The sequence below is a fragment of the Onychostoma macrolepis genome, chromosome 05 (assembly GCF_012432095.1).
Source record: "Onychostoma macrolepis isolate SWU-2019 chromosome 05, ASM1243209v1, whole genome shotgun sequence".
NCBI classification, from domain to species: Eukaryota; Metazoa; Chordata; class Actinopteri; order Cypriniformes; family Cyprinidae; genus Onychostoma; species Onychostoma macrolepis.
The window spans coordinates 41,343,994-41,366,100 of record NC_081159.1 but is presented as its reverse complement, the minus strand read 5'-3'; the positions used below and the strand labels follow the sequence as shown (position 1 = coordinate 41,366,100).

At 35.2% G+C, this 22,107-nt stretch overlaps 1 long non-coding RNA gene across 1 annotated transcript in view; it reads right to left on the bottom strand.

Moving 5' to 3' along the window:
- Positions 1 to 6,702: 6,702 nt before the first annotated feature.
- LOC131541550 (uncharacterized) overlaps positions 6,703 to 22,107 on the bottom strand; it is a 30,966-nt gene continuing 15,561 nt past the window's right edge. The window contains exons 2-3 of the long non-coding RNA XR_009271533.1: positions 7,273 to 7,494; positions 6,703 to 7,189 (exon numbers count right to left, since the gene is read on the bottom strand). This is a non-coding gene — a long non-coding RNA (uncharacterized LOC131541550). The remainder of the gene's footprint in view (positions 7,190 to 7,272; positions 7,495 to 22,107) is intronic.

The window sequence follows — 22,107 nt, the reverse complement described above, 5'->3', positions numbered from 1 at the left end:
GAAGACTGGAGTAATGATGCTGAAAATAGAAAATATTTCAGTCATTCTACTTTAAAATGTCATGTTTCATTCAATGTGTTGCTTGCTTTTTCCTTATAACTGTTTGTGAAATGTAATAGCTATTTACTACTAGCTATACTATACTAGCAATTGTTTCTCCAACATTTTTTTTTTTTTTTATGTATTCAATGGAAATCCTGAAACAACTGGTCATTACAGTTTTTCTCAGTCGCTTTGGTACATTTCTCGATTCAGAAATGAAATTCTCAAAACTACTTGTTCAACCTCCACATCATCTAGTCACTTGTGCACATCATAAAATCAGTTTCTCATTCTTTTGAACAAGTTGCGATTGCTTTGATACATTCATGCAACTGATTATGTACATTTGTCTGCGGTTTCCTACATTATCAGCTGCTATTGTCATGTTGCTCAAAATGCATTATAGTTCTCTGTGCTATAGTCTTTCCCCTCAAAACATCTAGTCATTAGTTCATCGTATAAGTCTTTACATGCAAAATGGTTGATCTAGTTGTCATAAACTGTCAAGCAAATTTTCTACACATTTCTATTTGACTCTTTGTAAGTTTGCCGTGAATAGTGCAAGTGAATCTTGACTTTCACTAATGAAGAGAATATAGATCAGCCAATTATAAACCAGTTCTCTGAAATCGCTCAAAGGTACATATGAACCTTTAATTGGAAAGCATATACAGTATCTCACAAAAGTGAGTACACCCTACGTGAAAACAGCTATACGTCGTTTAACCATGCAAAGCCACATGTCCTATTCATCATGTTCATGTTTTTGTCTGATTGACAGGACTATACAAATTTGTGTATCTTGTTTTAGAGCAGTTAAAATTTGGTGCTTTGAGTACAATTATCTCATACTGACCACTGGATGTTCAACATGGCACCTCATGACAAAGAACTCTCTGAGGATTTGAGAATCAGAATTGTTGCTCTCCACAAATATGGCCTAGACTATAAGAAGTTTGGTTACACCCTGAAACTGAGTTACAGTACAGTGGCCAGTGTTGTACAGAGGTTTTCCAAGACTGGTTCCACTCGGAACAGGCCTCGGAAGGGTCGATCAAAGAAGTTAGGTCCTCGTGCTGTGATTCAGGTGCAGAATCTGGCTTCCAAAAACAGACGCATGAATGCTGCCAGCATTGCTTTAGAGGTTGCAGAAGTGGAAGGTCAGCTTGTCAGTGCTCAGACCATACGCCGCACACTGCAACAAGTCGGTTTGCATGGCCGTCGTCCCAGAAGGAAGCCTCTTCTGAAGCTGGCTCACAAAAAAAGCCTGCAAACAGTTTGCTGAAGACAACCTGGCCAAGAGCATGGATTACTGGAACCATGTTCTGTGGTCTGATGAGTCTAAGGTAAACTTGTTTGGCTCAGATGGTGTCCAGCATGTGTGGTGACACCCTGGTGAGGAGTACCAAGAAAATTGTGTCTTGCCTACAGTCAAGCATGTTGGTGGTAGCATCATGGTCTGGGGCTGCATGAGTGCTTCTGGTACTGGGGAGCTGCGCTTCATTGAGGGAAACATGGATTCCAACATGTACTGTGACATTCTGAAGCAGAAGATGATGCCCTCCCTTCAGAAACTGGGCCGAACAGCAGTTTTCCAACATAATAATGACCACAAACACACCGCCAAGATGACAACTGCCTTGCTGATGAAGCTGAAGGTGAAGGTGATGGAGTGGCCAAGTATGTCTCCAGACCTGAACCCTATTGAACAGCTGTGGGGCATTCTCAAGCGGAAGGTGGAGAAGCACCATCTGTCTAACATCCAACAGCTCCGTGATGTTATTATGGAGGAGTGGAAGAGGATGCCAGCAACAACCTGTACAGCTCTGGTGAATTCCATGCCCAGGAGGATTAAGGCAGTGTTAGATAACAATGGTGCCCCTACAAAATATTGACACTTTGGACACAGTTTTGACATGTTCACTTAGGGTGTACTCATTTTTGTTGCCAGTTATTTGGACAATAATGGCTATATGTTGAGTTATATTTAGAGTACAGTAAATTTGTACTTCTATACAAGCTGCACATTGACTACTCTAAAATATATCCAAGTTTCATTTGTGTAGTATTGTCCCCTTGAGAAGATATACTAAAATTTTAGCTGAAATGTGAGGGGTGTACTCACTTTTGTGAGATACTGTATATAGACAGAGGACAACACAAGAGTTACAAATTCTGACAATGGATGAACATCCAGAAAATGATCAGGGTGAACAGCCGAGAGGAAGAAGAGGAGTAAGGATGCATGGTGGAAGGGTACAGAAGCAAAAGAGAGGAAGAGGCAGAAGAGGCCAAGGACAGAGGCACATATCGGATTAAATAAAGGCCACTGTTGTGGACCATGTTGTCAATCATGACCTTACAATAGCTGAAGGGTGCAGCTAAATATTGGGAGATTGACCATATCCTCAATAATTCAAACATTTTGAAACAGTCTCTTTCAATCAATATCCCACATACAGTAATGTGTAAATTTGTTCTTTTGAAATGGATATATGGCACACATAAAAAGCGCAGCCTTCTGCATTTCAGTACAGTAACAGTCATCCAAACTGTTTCCATAGTTTACATCAGGTAATACTAAGAGAGTGCACTGTTATATTGACAACACGACTAAGCATTTTGACTATCTTGTTTGTGAACAATGACACAAGGACTTATCATTCTGATGGCACTGATATGTTCATTGACATAAATACTTACTTTTGAGAGATGAACTAAAGATTTTGAGTAAGTTACAGGCTTTTGCAGGAAATCCATTGTGTGGTGCTGTTTGTACGAATTGTTTTGAGAAATGCACATACTTCTTTGAAAATATTAAGGATGATTCGAGAAATGCACCAAAGCGACTGAGAAAAACTGTAAACAGATATATCTAAATGCCAAACATATCTAAAAAGCCAAGTAATAATTTTAGTTAGGCTACTCCTCAGAGCTTTCTTAGAACAAATTGATTCAGATTGCATTTCCATATACTGCTGAAGTTAAATGTCCTGAACAAATGAGGTCAGGAAATGATGGAATGTCCATTCAAGGAAATTTGAGAATTGCTCCTTATGGATATTAAATTACGCTACTTGTTTTGATTTACAAAACACTCCCTGGATTCAGTCCTCGAGAAAGTCACGGTGAAGGAGCCCCTGATTTGGAAACCCCTAAAACTGAGGGAAAACCGAAAGCACAACATCATCTCGGCCTGCCAAGACAAACTCTCTAAATCCATGGCCAATAATTCATTAGTCAGTGCAAAGGTCAAAGAAGAGTAACAGAGAGTCAAAGCTACTGCAGCCACACATGCAGGTCAAGAGGCAATCGTGAACGAGTAGCTATGTAGTATTGTTAGGTCGTATGTGCTCAGGGCTCTTGGAAGATAAATGGAGGCTATTACCACTCACAGTTATGTCTTTAAACATCCCAGCAGGAAGCTGGTAAAGGTTCAGATGTGTAAAGTACCTTAGGGAAAGTGATGACTGCTTCTTCTCGATGTCTTCCATATGGAGTCTTCTGGTAATAACAGGCTTGACGTTATCAGGCTTCGTAAGGCCATGCTGCTGTTGAACTTTGACTACAGTGTAAAATAACACATTCCTAATGGTTATATGATCTTAATACACACATAGATAGATAGAAAAAAAAGACAGATAGATAGAATGATAGACAGATAGAACGACAGAACGACAGAACGATAGAACGATAGATAGATAGATAGATAGATAGATAGATAGATAGATAGATAGTTAAATAGCTCTCAGAGAGTTTGACATGGTAATGTATATGACATTAGAGAATAGATCTGCTACGCTGCTGCAGAAGAGCAAGTACCGAGACCTGCTACTGCCAATACATCCACAGACATGCTGCTGTGAGCATGTAAGAAATACTGCTGCTGCACATATAACATATGAATTAACCCTATATATAACCTACATGACATTACCCTGTAGCCTGTATGCAGGTGGAGCTGGGGAAGGGGAAGGTTTCTGAAACACGCTGCAACTGTTACAGGAAGCTCTAGCCAAGTATTTGAATAGTGAGCAGCAAACTCATTGGCCACTGATGCGAAAGAAACCAATCAGCTGAGCCATGTGGATAATGTAATTATATCATTATATCAAACTGAGTTAGAACCTATCAACCTGTGCTACCTAGAATTATGTTTGAGAGTGTGATTTATTAAATAAATACCTGCGAGTGTTTCCGACTTTGTGTGTATACATATACAGTATATATATATATATATATATATATATATATATATATACTGTACATGCATTTTCATATATATATGCAAAAAATGTAAAACAGTTTACCATCATGTTAGTGAGTTGCGCACGATCATGCATCTATCACATTTTATTTAGAAAATGTACAAAGGTAGTTTGGAGCATTCTGTTTCATTTCCGATAGTTGACACGACCAGCATTTAGCATTGATTTAAATGTTCAGCTATTTTTGCTATTTTCAGACTACACACAATCATTTACATTCACTCGTGTCTGAGAATGAGTTTTAAAATCCTTCAGAATAGGCTGTGTTTGCTTTTAGAGCTCCTAATGGAGATTGCTCACGGCAAATCTTTATACCAGCATTCCGGAGAGTGACTACCATTTCACATTTTTCAGCAACTAATGACTTCAGCCTCAGTCAGTGCAGCGGGAGATTCATACCGGTCCATGTTTAGTCTGCAGGCCGCAGCTCACGTTGGTCCATCTGATGACTAAAGCATGCTGCTGAGTGACGACATCGCGCTGCCAGTGAAGTCAGTCGATGGTCTGGAAAGAAATGCAGCTGAAATGAAGTCAGGGATTTCCTGAGAACGGCTAATAGTCTGGAACAAGATGCACTGACAGAATTAGACTTCAGTGGGTGCGTTATTCTCACCGCATTTCAATCACTACAGAAACATCTGCAAACAAACAGTTTAAATGCAATGCAGAGGACTTCGGAAATGTCTAAGGCTAAGCGAAGTCTTCAATTGGGATATTTCTATGTAAAATCATGTTCCAATTAGTTTTTACTTGGGTTAAATTCTTTTTTTTTTTTTTTTTTACATGATCAAAATGTAAAATGACAAAATATTTTTTAATTTGCATATTTGCATGCTATTTTTAAAACCAAGCCAAGCTTATGCATTAGTTTTTTTTTTTACTTTAATTATTAATTACATACACACATACATAAATACATGTAGGGTCTATGTATACATGTTTTAAATACATGTGTATATGTTGTGCTAGTGGGGGGAAAAGGGTGGCAGAGTGCATAGGGCCCAGAGGTCTGGGGGGCCCGCGATCGTATACTGGCCATCGGGAACACCTGGACATGTCATTCAAGTAGTGGGCCGATTGCGTTCAACAGAAGAAAGTCATTTGGAAAGACATGAGGGTGAGGAAATGATGACAGAATTTATTAGCAGTAACTTTCCAGCAGTCTAGCTCAAAATCAATGCTTTATTGTCAAATGCTTTTCTATGTGACAATTTTGCATTTTTTGCACATAGTAATATACTGCAATTAACTTACATTCTGTTTTAATTTAATTAAAGTCATTATTCCAAATACAAATGCTGGCTAAAGTAAATATTTATGACAAGCATCAAGGAAGATTAATGGCTGGATGTATGCTGCGGAAACACATGTTTAGTCTGTCTTTAGTCTGTTTGACATATCACTCGCTTCTAAAAAAAGATGTGCTAAAATGCAAAAGAAGGCAAAACAGAAAAAAAACAACATTGCATGAGAGCATTGGGGGGAATGATGACAAAAAGCTGCACTGCTGAATCCTGCTCACCAGCGTTTGCTGTGTTTTGGAGGCCCGTATGAATCCAATGGGACCCAATTAGATTTGTTGGTGTGGGGGAAAATTAATTTCATGAGTCACGCGATTGGTGGTCCTAAAAGCTGAGCTGGGCAGTCAGGGCATAATATGAAGAAACTGCAAAGCAGAATGTTGACAGGAAGGTTTTGCTGGTCCATCAGCTACTATAAACCAACACTAACCTTTGTTAACCAGCCTGGACCTGGATGGAAATTCAATCTGGTCTTTTGTGTGAATGTTGTCTGGGTTTCCTCAGGTGACTTGCAGCTCTGTAAATCTCACTAATCAGGATTATTTACACAATTTTCCTCCAGATGCTTCCAAATCACACCTACTGCAAACGCAGAGTTTCCCATTCCCCATGGTTTAATATTCAAATATCAGTTTTGACTGGCAAAACGCAATGCTCTTGAAAGCACAGCAGTGCAGCTCTCACGATACTGTCAGGTGCTTGTCTTTTTCCATCTAGTACTCTATATATCTATCTGACATTATTAGTACAGCACCCAAATGTGTGCGTTCACTCCTGGGGAAACTTCCTGCCAAAAGCAGACACAGGTCTTCAAGAATGCTGGTTGTTTCCACAAACGGAGGCTCTTATTTATGGCTCAAGAGAGCTGAGGAATATTCAAAAACACACTGTATATCAAGAAAGCACAATAGTGCTAACTCTGTCACAACATGCATTTGCACAGCAAAAGCATATCCATATAATATAATAAATCACACATTAATATAGCATATTTAATTATATGATACGTAATGTAATATTTTTACATTGATATATTCTGAAAGTTTTTAAATGGTTTTTACAGAAGCCTCTTATTCTCACCAAGGCTGCGTTTATTTGATCAAAAATACAAATACAGTTATGTTGTGAAATATTACATGTTAAAATATCTTTTTAAAGTGTAATTCATTCCTGTGATCCTGAGATATGTTTTTTTAGGATTCTTTGGTGAATTGATAGTTCAAAAGAACATAATTTTTCAAAATAGATCTAAATATGAGAAAGGTTAATAATGATTTGCAAACACTTATGTTATAAAAACAGATCCATTTTTTAGTTGCTGCTTACAAGATACAAAAAACAAAAGCATTCGACACAAAACGTTGATTTATGAGGCGTTCGCTCATGTGATGGTAACGCAGCCCAATGCACCACGGCACCCAGGAGGCAAAGGCTTTTATCTTCCATGACAAATGCCTGGTCTGCACACGGGTTCATAAAAACCTGACGTCCTTCCGAGCGCTGTAACATCCCTTACGCTTCTCCAACTGATTATTGCCAGGTGTTTCAAATCCGAGTCAGCTGCTTGTAAAGCGGGCCCTGCAGGTAACAGTATCTCATTACACGATGGCAGACAAGCATGCAGCGCCTCTAGAGATCAGTCCGACTCTTAAACAACTCACCCCGCCAGCACGGCATCTTTTTCTTTTCCATTCACGTGTGTCTCGGAGCTGCTATTCCATCATGCTGGGACTCAACCGGACATCCGTGAATTATGGATCAGCATGGATTTGCTGTAGCTGACAAGCAATCTGAAGCACTGCAGCAAGAAAAGCCCTTGACCAACACACTCATATTTATCTCCTGTCTTAATCCAGCTTTTTCCTTTTTAATCACATCCAGAGCTGTAAACACGGACACAAATTCTCAATTTTATCTTCAAAAGGAAAATGTCTGTTATTCTTAAAACACACAAAGATACATAACATGGGTGAATCTCATGAAGAAATGTCTGCGTTTAATTTCATTAAAATAAATCATATTTTTTAGTTTCTTTGTAAAAAATATGATTCATTTATTTCATTAAAATAAATCATATTTTTTACAAAGAAACTAAAGCTTCTGTTTAGCACAATTTTCGCATTCTGACATTAATTTTACGGAAGTTAAGCACATTTACCTCAAATTCTCATTATTGTAATAGTACAAACATTTTATTTATTATTATTAAAATGAGCATAAAATATAAATGAACAAAATTCCCATTATTATAAAACAGTAAAAATGTTTCATTAAAATGATCATAAATTAAATTACAATAAAATGATTATAAGTAAAGTCTCATTAATGCAGTACAAACATGTTTCCATAAAATGAGTATAAAATAATTATAATAAATTAAAATCATTCTAAATAAGTAAATAGATAGTCTTGTTATTGTAATTCAGTACAAATATTTTCATTAAAACTAGTACAAGTTAAATCAATTATAATAAATTAATTATTATAAAACAAACAAACAAAATGCTCATTGTCATACAATACAAATGTTTTCATTAAAATTAGTATAAATTAAATGAACTGTAATAACACAAGTAAAAATAAACAAACAAACAGTACAAACATTTCATTAAAATTCACAAATTAAATCAAATCTATTTTAAATTAGTATAAATAATAATAAAATAAAATGAGATTCATCCAAATGTGTCTCCTAAAAGTTGTCTAAAAGCTATCAGTGCAGTTAAAATCTGCAAACTTTTCCATTTCTAGTGATCCATGTGTCTCATTGATGGATTTTGTGTCTAAATAATAACAAATGCCCCAAGAAATCTATTCAGGAATATTTTTCCAATAACCAGACACTTATCCTAATCCTAAACTTAGCCTAATCCATTTATCAGAGCTTGTGTGTTGCATAAGAGCAGCTTCAGAAATCTTTTCACACATCTGCTTGGACACAAATAATGATAATATTTAGAAAACAGAAGCACAGGAATCGATGGTGATTACTCTGCATGAACCCTGGAATAAGCAGGACTTATTCTTGACCTCAAAAAACCCTGCGGTACACCAGTGTTTGGGTAATACATCCGAGAAATGTCTATGATATTTAGTAAGTCCTGTCATGAGCAGTATAGGGTTGATGTTGTGTGGTAATCTGGAGAGAAAAAGAAACACCTGTGATCTATAAGTGGAAAGTGAGTTCTAACATCTGCTATTACGTGATACACTGGCTCTGTTCCAGACTTACTGCACAGCCTACATAGACAGCATTTGAAGGCATAGATACACTCTTGTAGGCAGCAACATTATGTAGGCTATATATGAGATTTCATTTGGCAGCATCACATGTATACTTTATATAGAAGACAATCCCATAATGCTTTGCAACAAGCTCAGTGAAAAAAAATAAATTAAAAATCCATCCAAGACAGGCAAATTAATTCACTACGGAAAAGTATCAATAAAATAGTTCATATTCAACCATTATATTATGTTCCAGATCAGTTTGAGCCAATACAAATTTTTGAGTATAGTTGGAAATACTGGTTAACACATTTTGTGATTATTTCTCATGTCTCAATTTGACCCCACAATGTCATGGTGCGCAGACCAAAAAGAAAAAAAGAAAAAAAAAAGACAAAGGAAAAAAAGTTGTCAGTTCCTCAACTGCCGTCTAAGGGTATTTTCATTTATGCATTTGCAGACGCTTTTTATTTGAAGCTTTGTGATAAAGGTGTACATTTTTATTAGTTCATGTATGCAGTTTTTGCTAGCAGTCGAATGGCATACACTGTTACATGTTACATATCAAATTTATTTAAAAAATAAATAAATAATACTCTTCACGATATTCACATTTTATGAAAATATTACTAAAATAGTTGTTAAACAGTTTTGAAAAACATGTTACTTTACAGGTTTAGGTTTACGGTTTTCATTGTGAGATTTTTGATGAATTGTTTTAAATCCAATTAGGAGCCATTTAATTCAGAACGTAATCTTTTTGTATTCTATCGATTTGTTTTCTTTTTATTTATTATACAATTAACAAAATGCAAAAAAAAAGAAAAGAAAAAAAAAAAACACTAGCTTGCTCTATTATTTTTCTATTATATCTGTTTTCTTTTTAATTATTATATAATTAAAAAAAAAAAAACCTTGCTACGTGTACTGCGTTAAGCTAACTGAGACTTGTTACAGCACTTGTATATTAATGCTCTTTTGTTTGTCCACTGTCTCTTTGGATAAAAGCGTCTGCTAAATGACTAAATGTGATGTAAATGTAAACAATCATAAACAGAATTTTTATATAATACATTAGATAAATGCAAATAAAAAGGTCTATTTCACACAATACTTGTGTGCGGGATTTTAAGAAAGATTGAAACTAAAAGATGATTCTGTGCCGACTATATTGGATCCAACAGTGATATCGCAACACACAAGTGTGTGTAACTGTTTTTATTACGTGGCCATTATTGCGCTGTCTGTTAAACAGATCGTTTGATATGAGTATTTATGCATTTTAAACATAAATCACATTCACAGCAGTGTCCATCTGAAGGATGTAGGTGGTCAAACATACACAACTATTAACCAATCATAGCAGTGGGCATTTACTACAATCCACCACGCCAGAGCGTTCTGATGAGGGGGGTTAAAAATGGACAGAAAATAGCCTATTCTAAATTATGTTTTTTGGTGTAAAAATCTTGATAACATTATAAGTGGCCCTCAAAGAACAGTACAAAGGCAGTTCATGACCCCTTTAATCGTGGGTGACAAATGCATCTGAAATTATGAAGATTCTACAACTACAGGGTGCTTTTTATATTTTTATCTAAAAAGGATTTGGGAAAACTGAACTCTTTTAATGACAATTTTCATGGTGCTGGCACATCCACAACTGATCTTACTATGGGCATAGTGAGAGGAAGGATATCGGGAGGTGTGGCTATACACTGTAAAAAGTGATAAGTTGACTTAACTTAAAAAAATTGAGGAAACCCGTTGCCTTAAAATTATTAAGTACATAATAATTTTTAAAAAAGTTAAGTGAAATTATCACTTTTTACAGTGTACCTTGTGCCACAAAAAAATTGGACTCAGTGATAAATATCATTAAGGTTGATGTTGACTGGTGTTTCGCTGCTGTACGGATAAGATGCTCTAGTAAAGAGTTAATTATCCTTAATGTCTATGCACCTTATGAATACCAACAAAACGAGGATGAATATTTAAATAGACTTGCTTTTATTGGCTCTTTTATTAATGAAAATAATTTTGCAAGTGTTTTTGTGGTTGGGGATTTGAATGCAGATCTTACTGACAATTCTTCTATGTTTGCTAAGCATATGCTGCATTTCTGTGTTGATAATAATTTTAAGCTATCAAGAAAACTGTTGTTACCGGACAGTTATACTTATATAAGTGAAGCCTGACATACAACTTCATGGCTTGATCATTGTATTAGTACAGTTGAGGCTCATGATACTATAAAGTCAGTGACAATTTTATATGGGGAATCTATATCTGATCATGTACCATTCTTAATACTTATTGATTTTGAAAGTTTGCCCAAGATGAATTATGAGTGTAAAAGGGCTGCTTTGGTAAAATTGAAGATCTTAAAACATATTATGGGAAAACGGACACTCTGTTGAATAAGGTAGTATTACCCAGAGATGCAATCATGTGTTCAAATGTGAATTGTAATGATATTTCCCATGGTACAGCCTTTTGTGATATGTATGATGATATTGTGAGATCTGTGCATGAGGCTAGTAGATCATAGTAATATCATAGTAAGCCAGGGTGGAAAAAGTCTGTATCAGTATACCATAAAAAAGCAAAGGAAGCATTTAAGGCATGGGATATAGCTGGTAGGCCCAGACAATGCCCACTTTTGGACCAGAAAAAGTTAACTAATGCCAAGTATAAATATGCAGTTCGTTATATTTGTAAATATGAACAAGTGATGAGAGCTGATTTAATGGGGGAAAATCTACTTTGTAATAATGTGAATGCTTTCTGGAAGGACGTACGATCAATAAATAGGAGTAATGTGACATTACCATGCTCTATTGAGGGTGTCTCTGGAGTTGTGGAGACAGCATTATTCTGCTCTGTTTAATTGTGTAAAAGAGTGAGCCAGGTAAAGTGGAAGTAATTTCTAGTTTGGATACAGGAAGTATTACAACAAATGAGGTTTATCAAGCAATAATTCAGCTTAAGGAACAGAAAACTGGCGGTTTAGATCAAATTACTGCTGAACACCTAAAATTTGCGAGCCCTAGGCTTGTGGCTCTTCTCGCAATTTGCTTCACTGGTTTTATGATACATGCTGCTGCCAGAGTCTATGTTGTCAGTAACCTTGTTGCCTGTTATTAAGGATAAGGCTGGCAAGGTAGGTAGTTTGGATAACTATAGACCAATTGCTTTAGCGAGTGTTGTGTCAAAGGTTTTGGAAAGAATCATATTAGATCGATTAGGCGTTTATCTTGATACGACAGACAATCAGTTCGGTTTTAAGGCTCACCATAGTACTGATTTGTGTGTATATGCTCTGAAGGAAGTAGTAGAATTGTATAAAAGACAAAATTCCACTGTTATAATCAGCTTTATTGATGCTTCTAAAGCATTCGATAGAGTTAATCATCAAAAGTTGTTCAGTAAACTAAGACAAAGGGGCATACCTAATAGTATATTAAGAATTTTGACATATTGGTACACTAATCAAAGTATGCAGATAAAGTGGGGTAATCGTGTCTCGGATTCATTTAAAGTAATGGAGTGCGCCAAGGAGGTTTACTTTTACCAGCTCTTTTTAATGTCTATATGAATGAATTGTCAGAAGAACTAGTGATTGTAGGACTGGATGTATGCTTGGTAATACCACAGTCAATCGCTTTATGTATGCTGATGATCTAGTTGTTTTTTCCCCAAGTAGTGCTGGTTTTAAACAGTTGCTTAATATATGTTCTGATTATGGGATTAGATATGATGTGCAATACAATACAAAAAAAGAGTGTTGCCATGATATGTAGAACAAAAGAACATAGAGATTTGAATTTCCCAGATTTTTATTTATCAGGGCCAGTTTTAAATGTATGTACTACTGCAAAATATTTAGGTCATATCATTAATTATGAAATGAGGGATGATGATGATATGTATAGGCAACGTCGTAAGTTATATGCTCAAGCAAATATGTTGGTGAGAAAATTTAATATGTGCTCAGATCAGGTAAAGATAAACCTTTTTAGAGCATATTGTACTTCTTTTTATACTGCTCCTTTGTGGGTTAAGTTTAAGAAAGGGAGCCTATGTAAGCTTCAGGTTGCGTACAATGACAGCATGAGGATCCTGCTGAAAAAACCAAGGTGGTGCAGTGCAAGTGATTTATTCTGTAAGGCAAGAGTACAATCATTCCCTGCTTTAATGAGAAATTTGATGTATAGATTTATTTGTCGGCTGGACAATTCACATTATAATATTATAATGTTGTTGACAAATCCTAGGCTTACTGAAGTGCGATATCAGTCCTCTAAGAGGAAGTATTGTCATAACTGTCTTTTTTAATGTGTACTGTTTTGGTTTGTATTGTCTGTTTCTTGCTAATAGACCTTGAGTCTGGAAATAAAGTTGAAAAATATATTGGCAACTGAAATCTTTAAACTGTTGCTTTTGGAACTTTTGGCAGGCTGACCAAATAATGAGGCAGAAAATATCCCCAACACTAAACCCACCCCTAAACCTACCCGATTAACAAATGCAAAAGTGATATAAATATGCATTTGTTGATGCAGCCGTGCTATTTGAACTTCCTTATGCGGATTTGAGCTGTTTTGTTGAACCAGTTTCACAGAGTTCGTACCGAAGCTCTTCATCACCTAAGTGCAACGCCGTATCTCGTGAGCTACCGAGCAAACCTAATTCATTAGAAAACTCATGCATATGAAGCTGGATATGTGACGCTAACCTTCAAATGCATCAGTTTTCAAATCTCGCAGCATGTTAAAATTGTTTTGAATTTGTAACATAATATTCCTCAAGTAATTATGTGAAAATTAGGCTTCATTAATCGAAGCTGTGGACCTGCAAATCATACTTTGTGTAAAAGGAATAAAATTTGTGGGAGTTTTACTGCCTCAACTGGAAACTGCAGTGATTTGTATGTATAAGTACGTTTTTTGAGTTTTGCAGGAATGTAGGTAGAGGCATGTATTTCCAATAAATAAAATGAAATAAAATGAATATATAAATAAAATGAAAACTAAACTAAAACTGAAAAAAAAAAAAAAAAAACTAAACCAACTAAAAATGAAACCAAGATTTAAATGAAAATAAAAAATAAAAGCTAATTCAAAATATTAATATAATTGTAGTACATAAATAATACAAAAATATCACTGGTCAGGTGCGATGCTTTGTGGGATACAGTATTTCATGGTGCTCTTTGACCGTATCTTTGCAAATCTAAGTCACAAGGCATACAACAAAAATGGCATACTGTACACATACTGCAGAAATAGTATGTAGTATGGTAGTATGTTATACTGCGCATTTTAACTGAAGCAAGATTGCATACAGAAAATTCAATCATACTAAGCTACTCCACATGGTGTAAAAATAGTATGAGTTGCATGCTGTTCTGAATTTAAGAGCACTAAGGTCTTGTTAGGGCCTGGTCCCTGGTCTAGGGAAACTTCTCATGCATCACGAATGAAAACTGTAAAAATCTTCTATGGAATCTTCCTTAAATAGAAAGTTATAGCACTGAGGGTCCATCAAATCAGTTAGCATTTCATCACATTTGTTATTTGTTGTATCGCATGAACCTGTAGCCTGGATACTCCGTCCAGAGCGCCTGTCTCTCCGCTTTCAAAAGCAGGCGTTCTGGCATGGCCAGATGGAACAATCTGTCCTCTCAGGACGCTTATGATTCCTTCTGCTTTCCACGCAGCAACACCAGCCTTCCAAACGCTGTAAATTATTAAAACATTTGTGGTGCAGCAGAGGAAGAAAAGGAACTGACAGCATGTTCGCTCAATACAGTGAAAAAATATCAAGTTAAGTTAATTTATGAGCATTTTATATTTCAGAATAAATGCGTAATTCTTAGACTGCATGTACACTGTAAAAAATTATCTTTTTTGAAGTTGTAAATAAAACAAAGATTACATAAAGACTACTTCAGTCTTTCTACTGAGTTCACATTTTATTCAACGTGTTACTTGCTGTTTCTTTGTCATTATTAAAAGTAGTAAATTATCTAAAATTAAATACAGATAAAGGAAATGCATCAGTTATAATCCTTCTGGATCTAAGTGCAGCATTTGACCCTTTTGAGCACTGTATTTTGATAAACAGACTGGAAAAACTTATAGGTCTCTCTGGTAATGTTTTAAATTGGTTCAAAACATATATTACAGAAAGGACATTTTTAGTGAATATAGGTGACTGTACATCAAAGAATCATGACATATTATATGGTGTTCCACAAGGTTCCATCCTTGGGCCAGTTTTGTTTTCGTTATATATGCTTCCTTTGGGATGACATGACATGAATTATCATCTTTATGCTGTTGACATAAAATTATATGTTTCAGTTGAGCTCAGAGACACTGCTGTAATAGAAAGATTGTCCAACTGTCTGTCTGTCCAGCATTGTGAAATTGATAAATGCAATTAAAGACAAAACTGAAATTCTTATTGTGGGTAAAAAACCTGAGCGGAGAGGACTGAAGCTGAATTGGGTTCCTTAGCTTAACTAAGAAAGAGGTAATGAACCTGGGTGTCATTTTGGACTTTGATCTGAGTTTTAAGTCACATATTAATCAAGTTACAAAAACATGTTTCTATCATTTGAGAAACACTACCAGGATTCATCCTTTTTTATCTTTTAACGATGCTAAGAAACTAATTCATACATTTATCTTCTCTCGACTTGATTACTGCAATGCTGTGTATACTGGTTTACCTAAGGGTTCTATAAGCTGCAATTGATACAAAATACAGCAGCTAGAGTATTAATGAAATTGAAGAAACGAGAACATATTACACCGGTTTTAATGGAATTACATTGGTTACCAGTGCACCAAAGGGTTGATTTTAATATTCTTACATTAGTTTATAAAGCACTGCATAACCTGACACCTTCTTACATCTTCTGATTGTTTGTCAAGATATATTCATAATTGAATGTTACGATCTTCTAGTGCTGGACTTTTAGCATATTACACAGTAAATCTCAAGCGATCTGGCGGTACCTCTTTTAGTCACTATGCTCCAAAAATTTGGAACTGTCTTCCAAATTAAGTTAAGTGAAGCGTGACCAAGTATGGTGGCCCATACTCGGAATTTGTGCTCTGCATTTAACCCATCCTGGTGCACACACACACTGTGAACACACACCCGGAGCAGTGGACAGCCAATGCTGCGGCACCCGGGGAGCAATTGGGGGTTCAGTGCCTTGCTCAAGGGTCTCACCTCAATCGTGGTATTGAAGGTGGAGAGAGTGCTGGTTATTCTCTCCCCCCACCGACAATTCCTGCCGGACCTGAGACTCGAACCCGACTCTCTATCCATTAGGCCACGACTGACCCAGTGAGAGAGTCCGCTAGTATTCAAATCTTTAAAATGTGTGTTAAGACATACCTCTTTAAAGTTGCTTATGAGCATAATAGTGTGTGAAGTGTGTGTATTTTTTCTTTGTTTTTATATGACTTCTTTTTAATGTACTTGTTTATATTTGATTATACTTGTTTTTTGTGTGTGTGTGTACTTGTGTGTTGTTTTTAATATTTGTCTTATGCTTGTGAAGCACTTTTAGTTGCATTTTATGTATGAAAAGTGCTATACAAATTATTATTATTATTATTTGTGAAATTTACTAGCAATTTTCTGAATGAAAATGGTTTTAAAGTCTATTGTTGAAACTCACCTACAGCTAAAGACGTTTTGGAATTGTAAGATAATATTTTTGATTATCAATCAAATTGCAATGTACAATGGATGCAAATTGATTTGGATACCTATTGCCTGAATGTTATTACCCTAAAAAATTTACTCTAAGCAAGTAATTAATTACTAGCTCAACAGTGTAATTAGATTACTGATTACTCTCTCTAAAAAGTATTGCATTACTCATTACTTTCTAAATTCCATATCAACCTCAAACAGTTAAAATTACATTTTATTTTTGAACTGACCAAATAACATTTAACATTAGATGTTAAATTTTGATGTTAAATCTACTATTGTTTTATATAGAATTGTTCTATAGCCTATACTGTATTTATTGCAATTACATCAGAAGTAACTGTAATTAAATTACAGAAAAAAATTATAGTAATTCCTTACTTTTTTAAGGGAAAAGTAATTAAATTACAGTAATTAATTACATTAATGCATTACAGCCAACACTGGTCATTGCATCAGATCATAAAATATCAAAGCAAGTGGGATCTGCATTCAAATGCAAGATCTTTTCTTTTCACTAACTTCATGCTCTTCATTAATGCAGTGTTTTTTGTGATTTTTAGTGCATGGATGCAGTCAGTTCTCCTCAAGGTCACACAGGTAAACTGTAGTTCATCACATTGACTATATGAAAATTATCCACAAATGCTTCACAAACACAACGCCTTTATTTTCAACACTTGTTTTATCATTTTTAAACAAAAAAAGTCTTCATTTTAAACACACTGTTAGACAAGTGCGTCTGTGCTGTTTCTTTGGAATAAATGACATTTGCTTTGATATTTTGTATCTAATGAATGACATTTAGACATAAATGTGCCTTAACTGTTCCAGTTTCCCTATACTTTATTTCAGTCTTTAATACAATATAACAGATGATGCCCTCAGATGCTGACAAAGACAAACTGAAACGGTGAAGAATTACTCAACATCTGGACTATACCACCCCCACCTGGTTACTGCAGGCATTATGTGAGTCTCTCAGCAGAGCTAAAACAAACTGTGCAGAGTCAGACAGAGCAGACACAGCAAACCCATGGAAAGGACTAAGTCAATTACACCTGTTCAGATCAGTGTCAGCAATATGAGTTTCATTTTTTAAAAACTTTTTACCTATAAATTTGTGACAAAGTGACTTTGCATGATTTTTCTAGTCACTCTACGCTATTAGTTAAATATAATAATAATAATAATAATTTCCTAGAGAATTTTGCACTGAAATATTGCTGACCTGAGCATAAAATATATTATTTATTATTTTCAAAATGTAAATATTATTTACTATAGAAATATGGAGATTACTACTGTTTAAAACATAGAAGACACAATTCATATTTCCATATTCATATTTTCTGATATTTCCAGGTTTTTTTATGCTCGTGGAATTTTTTTTCAGCTAGTTGCTCAAGGACACATTTGTAATTTTTGTTTAGTTTAAGTTGAGGTACTAAAATAGCTATACAAAAATGTAATACAAATTATATGGACATAATATTCATAAATTTAATAAAAAATAAATAATAATAATAAACTATATATATAAATATATATTTATAAATTTAAATATAAATATATAAATATATATAAAATTAAAATGAAGAGATAACAATTAGTATAACAACTAACAGAGTATTCTGACTAAATACATTTTTATGCAAGCAACATTTAAATAATTAAAAAAAAAAAATACCATTTTTGTTGTCTCAGATTGAGAAAGTTGAAAGTATTTTGACAGAAAAATTACACATATGACTTTGCAGCTTACATATGAGAAACACTGGACTGAATGAATGACAAAGCAACAGAAACCCTCAGAGCCATCTGAGTGTTTTTCCCAGCTCTGAACATCTGAAATGTGCAATACAGACTGACAGAAGCACAAAACCACGAGGCAGACACTCACTCAATCGCGTCCACATCTGTAGTTAGAATATAAATGAAGGCTGCATACACAAATAGTTCTGCTTCCTTGGGGTCTTTTTGCATGCCAAAGGGAAAGTAGCTGATTAAATCTTTATATTTTTTTCTGCTTCTCCTTTCCACTGTGCTGGTTTTCATATTAAAGCATTCATGCATTAATGTTCTCTAATGGTTTTAGTACAGCAGTGCTACTGCAATGCAACATATTTCAAATATGCTCAGCAGTCGCCATATAATACACACTAGACTAAGTAGTGCACTGCATGAGTAACATCCCCAAGAGCTTTAGTTATGTTAACTGTTCAGTATAAAATACAATCAGCACATCTTCAGTGAGAACACTGGTGCAAAACCAACACGGTCTCACTCCCAAGTCGTCACATATTGACGCTTGGTCAGGACCCTTTGGCGTCTCTTTTTGACTCACAGGGTACCCCTTTAGTGTCATTTTTCGACGTGCAGGGTCCTCCATTGCTTTAAATAAGAAACCCTTAGCGTCAATATGCCTACGCAAAAGCTTATCGTCATGATTAAATTATATATTGGGCAATAATATTGCCATTGTTGCATATATGTTGGGGTGTGTCACAACAGTTTTATTTATATTACACTATTTACACATTTATGAGCACGTAACCCAACCCCTGCCCCTAAACCTACCATTTGTCAATAAAACACAAGATATAACAGGCAGATACAACAACCATCATAATTAAAAATATATAATAATAATAATAATATTCCAAGTCTTTCGAGGCAAAACGATTGATTTGTGAGAAGAATAGACGCGATCGCCGTCTCCGTCCGCCATAAAGCTCTTCCTGTGTGCTGTCTCTGTGTGCGAATTCAAAAAATGCCGCCAGAAGAAGCCGTTAGCAATTGGCTCTTGTGTGTCTCGTGACCGATTGCGTCATACTGTTGTGAAATGCCATTGGCTCTTGAGTGTCTCGTGACCAATTGCGTCATGCTACGGGAGTATCATTTGAATGAGATGTGAGCGCGTTAACGGAGCAGGATCATTTTCAGCGATTTAAACCTTTATGTTTTACTCTCTTCTTCGCATAAAGATATCGTATGGCTTCAGAAGACTTGGAATGCAACACGACATGTTTGTAATGCGTTTATTCTGCTTGTTTATGGTTGTTTTTTGCAATAAATACCTGTGGCTGTACTTTTATTTGTCTGTTACGTGTTTTATATTGTTCAGAAGTGGGTAGGTTTAGGGTAAGGGTGGGGTTACGTGCTCCAATGAAAGTATAAATTTATATAAAATTATTCATATTTAATACAAATGCATGGGAACCATTCAATTAAGACAAACAACTGAAAACAATGGAGGACTCTGTGCGTCGAAAAATGATGCTAAAGGAGTACCTTGAGCGTCAAAAAGTGACGCCAAAGGGTCCTGACCAAGCGTCAATATATGACTAGTTGGGGTGAGACCGTGTTGGCAAAACCTAGTGAGCTACCTATGTAGACAGCATTTTAAGGCATGAGAGTCCAGTATTGTTTCAGCAATATTTCACAATTGCAAAAACAACATGCATAATTGCAAATCCTCTGTGGAACCTCTGCGATCTTAATCAAGCCTGTTTGGGTCTTACAAGCTGTATTTGACAGTCGCACATGTAGTGACGAGTAATGAATGAATTGTCTTGATGAAATGTCGGTAGGTGGAGATTTGTGGACACACATATTGTGTTTTCTATGCATTTAAATGGCATACGGTCATTGTGGACGCTCTGCGTGTGTTCTGTCATAGGGACAGATCAATGATAACTTCATTAAGGCTAAAAAATGTTTATCGATTTTGTCCTACACCAGCAGTTTGGAGGCACAGAAGTGATGATAATTACAGCATGAAGCAGTGTGAATTTATTTATAAGTGGCAAATCCACATCCACAGGACCAAACAAACACAGACAGCTGTTTCGTGCAAGACAAAAATGTTCATGACATTCTTTAATATATAGATATGTAACAGCTACTTATAGTCAATTAATCCAAGTTTGATGAAAACATGAGTAATAAATTACACTTTTTTTATATCTGTCAATTAATGCCAAAATATATTTATAGAAAAGGCAATCCTAATGCTTTTCTCTCTTATACAAATGTATGAATCAAGGTTGTGCAAAATTCAGAATTAAACAGCTGGCTTCCTTTCAGTTCATGTTCATTTTAACTGAATTGGCCACAGCCACAAGAAGTTGAACTGGAATGGCAGTAACAGCAGTTTGCTGAATTGAAATTCAGCACAGGCAATTCTAGGAAATTAAGTGTTCTTCCACCCTGAAGCAAATATTTATTAAATATGATATGCACACACACACACACACACATATATATATATATATATATATATATGTGTGTGTGTGTGTGTATTATACATTAAAATAAAACATTTTAAAATGTAATAATTTAAATTTAATATAGTTTTCATGAGCTGAAATTCAACCTTAACTTTTATATTTTAACTTTTTTGACAATGTTATTTATTTCTGTGATGTCAAAGCTGAATTTCCAACTAACGATTATAAAAATATTAAAATAGATTTAAAAAATATATATATTTCTCTCAATATTACTGTTTTCTAAATCAAATAACTGCAGCCTTGGTGAGCAGAAACTTCTTTTAAAAACATGAAAAAATCTTTTAATATTTTTTTCTGAATTTAAATTCTCTTTAATTCTTCCTGCTGTGCTACCTCAATTCCAAATTCACATACAGGAATTAAATCAGTTCAGTTCAAATGTTCAGTTATGAATGGCGCACAACCCTAAAAGGTTAACTTTTAACCTTTTGAGCATAATAACAGAAATATGACCTCAAAACTAAAAGACAATTTGTGCATCTGTATCTGCACTGACTTGATAGAATGTGCATGAGACAAAGAATCTGAAAGAATGAAGATTCCTGACAGTATGGGTGTGTGTGTGTGCACGTGTTTGAGATAGACAGAGATTGCAAAAGTCCTCTGTGATCAGGCATTTCATTAATGAGGACCCAATCTCACCCTGAGTGCTGCTGGACGGAAAAGAGCCCGAGCGTGTGCAGATTGCTGATAGGACAGTAACTACCACCTCTGTGAGTCACTGTAGACCACAACTGGACACGTTCCATCTTTCACAAAACAACAGAGACACTCAATCACTGCGGCTCAAATGCTGTTCACAATGCAACACTACAGTATACTGTATACAGCATGAGAGTGAGTCAGTATAAACAGAGAAATGCACATTTTAAAACAATTGGGCAAGCACAAATATAAAAGAATAGATGTATACTGTTCAAAAGTCTGGGATCAGTAAGATTTTTTAATATTTTTAAAGAAGTGTCGTCATGCTCATCCAGACTGCATTTAATTGATCAAAAATACAGTAAAAATAGTAATATTGTGAAATATTATTACAATTTAAAATAACATTTTCTTTTTTAATACACTTAAAAGTTGCAAAGCTGAATTTTCATTAGTCATTACTCCAGTCTTGAGTGTCACATGATTCTTCAGAAATCATTCTAATTTGCTGATTTATTATCAATGTTGGAAACAGTTGTGCTGCTTAATATTTAAAAATATATATATATATTTTTTTTGGAACCTCTG